Raw genomic sequence first — 3,605 nt, forward strand, 5'->3', positions numbered from 1 at the left:
CAATCCTCACAGATGAAGGTGGAAATACATCAGGATTACCCAAAGCCTTAGCTCTCACAGCTAGCCAGCTCTCAGTGCAATCCTCCTGGATGCTCATAGGAAATCAAGACTTCACCTAAGCCTTCTCCTCTGCCCTCCAAGCCTCCTATTTCCTTGCGCAGTTTTTCCTAGGTGATCCTCCTGTTACCAAGTGTAACACTAATCTCTCACACTGATCTCACACCCTGTAAAACTGCACAATCCTAAAGGAACCTTAATCCTTCTGCTTGGATGATTTTCTTTTATAGGAAAAATCCATCCAACTAATAGTACACTATCCATTCTTTGATCTCAACTGGGTCTCTGTCTGAACTGACAATCATGAGTTATTCATGAGAGAATCTTCAGTTATCTGAAGTGCAGTAGTTATATGCTAGCATGCATTAACTAACTGAACTTACTTAATTTAAAAAAATTGTTTAAATCAATTATAACTGGACTTGGCTCAGTTAACTGAGCCAACTAATTACAACTCAATATTAGAACTCATCCTTATCTCTTTAACTGATGGATAAATTCCTCAATTAATAGATAAACGGTTGCATGTCCTCACATAGACTTCATGTTTGAATTTTCTCAACTAATTAACTCATGGAGAATTAATTAATTTATTTTCAAACAGCTCTTAAGTTCAAATTCAAATTTTACTTCCTATTTTTAGTCGAGGGACTGACTAAAATAGGAATCCATCCTGAACTGCTAAAAATAGAACTTCTATTTTTAGCACTTCCATTTTTCATTCCCTATTGCCCAATCTAGCACTGGTACTGAAACTGCTATTTTTAGGAGTGCTATTTTTAGAACTTCTATTTTTAGCACTTCTATTTTTAGCATTTCTTGTTGCCATTTTCAACATCCTCCACTACCTTGTAGAGGACTCTTCCTCTTTCCAATGGGACCTCACTCAGCCTCTAACTCCCAGTAGTCTAAGAGAAATCGATTTTTTAAGATAATATATCTTATTCTCTACCCTAGCCGACCTAAGCTCAGTTATCCTAGTCGGCCTCCCTCCAAAAGACATGTCCCTTCATTCAAATAGAAAATATGTATAAATATAAGTGTAATACTTCATTTTTCATCCATCATTCAGTGAAAATTAATTCAGAGGATAAGACAAGAAGATAATTTCATGACTCGTTAACTATAGGAGGCCAAAAAGACAGTGTTTAAGGTCAAAACTAAAGAGTGGGTAACCTGTGAAGACCTCGGCCTAGAAAGATTGAATACCTCCTTAGACTTGTTGGGTCAAGCCTCCTTATTTCAGACTGATTGATTGCAGTGCCTCAGATCTAGGTTCGAGCAACATAACCTTCGGTGTATTCTTTTGTGGTGATAACTTTGAACTGAAGCCTGGATAGACCTGTGACAACTCCCTTTTGGACAACTTGGATCAGCTGATAGTTTGGATTGTTGACAGTAGAGGATACCTGAAGCTTGAACCTGTGGAGGACATTTAAACTTGGATAGATAGCTTCCTATCTCAGTCATAAACCTTGGACCTGAGTATACCTACAACAAATCTAAGATTTCTATTTCGGATTGAAGCCCAGAACTTTGGACCAGGATTGTAGGCTTGGATCTCATTAGAATTAAAGGATATGTTTGTTCTAAGGGTTTAGAACCTTTGTAAAGAAGGAGAAGACATCCTGTAGCTTGATGTTTTTGGTGAAGTATTTATACCTTCAGACCTATGACAAGGAGTTCACCTGTGACAGTTGTTTATAAATCTCACATCAACAGTCACCTATCATTTATACTTAAAACATATGGACAGTAACGAACCCATGAAGAATTGAAGGTTGGAATAGTGATAAGTTTGGAGGCATGAACTAATAAATAATTTATGATTCTGAATAGTAAAGTGAAAAGTCTTGGATAGTTAAGCACTAGGAGTCTTGGACAGTCTTGGAAGCATATTTGGACAGTGAATCATTAAGAGTCTTGAAAGCATACTTGGACAGTGAAGCATTAGCAATTTTAAAATCTTTGACAAGTGAAGTATTGGACAGTCAAGAGTCTTCAGTGAACAAATTGGAAGTCCGTAACAGACTTGTGGAGTAATTAATGTAAGTTACTTATTCATTTTATTAAAAACGTTAAAGGGTTGGTGCCCTAGGGGTTGTAGCCTCTAAAAATAAGGTTGGAGCCTTGAGAAGGATAGGGTTGGAACCTGTTGATGGTGCTAGACCTGCCAACATGTCAGGGGATCTCCCCGTTAAGAAGTCCTAATTAGACCTCAGACCGTTTTGTGTAGGAGTCCCAGCAGTGGGTCGTACGGTAATGCCTTGACCGCGGTTTCGCACAGAGGCAAGTAAAATGTCCCCGTTGGTAGCAAGGGTGTGACAGCTGCAGTGAGTCAAGGAAGGTGCATGAGAGGTTCTAACACATGGAGGGTGAGGTGAGTGTGCCCCTTGGAAACCTATAATAGTACTTGACTTGGAAGGGAACACACGAGCGAAGATGCATCACTAGCTAGAAAGAAAGTTAGTGAGAAATCCAAAGTGATGGTTAAAACAACAACATGCCTACAACAAGATTCATACAATTGCATACAAAATAGTTCATACACAAATGCGTAAGTTAAATAACATACATTGCTACAGCAACTAGAATAGTCTAACTACAATAACAACATATGCATGAAAACGTGATGGCTCTGTAATATTAAGAAGTGTAAGTTCAATACATCCATGTCCAACCACTAGTTCTAATAGCATAACGTTATCGCCACAACTGCCTGCTCCTCCAAATAGATATACTAGCTCTACACAATGGAGAAGCCAAGGCATGTTACAATATTGTCCAAGCTTTCTCTAAGATAGTCCTATCGAAGCTTGGCTGACCAAAATCCTATACAATGAGTTATGAGGTACTATTTATAGCAAAGGGTGGGGTGACCCTTGACATTCCCCTTTGAGACTATTCATCTACCCTCATGACTCTTCAACTACTCTATGACTGTTACATTCAACTATCGACACTTGAACTTCCACTTGACAAGACATTACATTACAATGCACATGTTCCCATGTGAGACAAAATGGCTTGAGCAAGACATGCAAGACATCACTGACACTCGGACCGTTGTGGTGAGACCAACTCTTTGACATGCTTGTGATGGTCGAAGGTGATGAGCTGATGCCAAGCTCAATTTTCCATGATGGTGTCCGTGCGCTCAATGGTGACATCTTGATGAAGCTAATTATTGCCTTCGATGCATTCGGGTGCACTGATATGGATTCTCCATCCAACTCGTCTGATAGCATGCGCATGGATGTCTTGGTGTGACCAGACTGACAACATATTGATGAATAGTGTCTACACTACTCTCCAAGCATGTGTTGGTGGCCATGCACATCAACTTGTCGAGGTGCATGTTTAGCTCCTACTGGACTTGCTTCTTGTCTTCACCTCGGTGCATGCACACAATGACATGCATGCTACTGCATTCCCTTACATACAATCAACCACACTGATAACTTTGTCTACTTCATGCCAGATGTTGGGATGGATCTATAACTTGTACGGACACCGTTTCATCCATGAGTGCATGTTGCGCCCCTTGT

This window comes from Pinus tabuliformis, chromosome 1_2, assembly GCF_031772625.1.
Source record: "Pinus tabuliformis cultivar Carrire ecotype Pingquan chromosome 1_2, CPIR1, whole genome shotgun sequence".
NCBI classification, from domain to species: Eukaryota; Viridiplantae; Streptophyta; class Pinopsida; order Pinales; family Pinaceae; genus Pinus; species Pinus tabuliformis.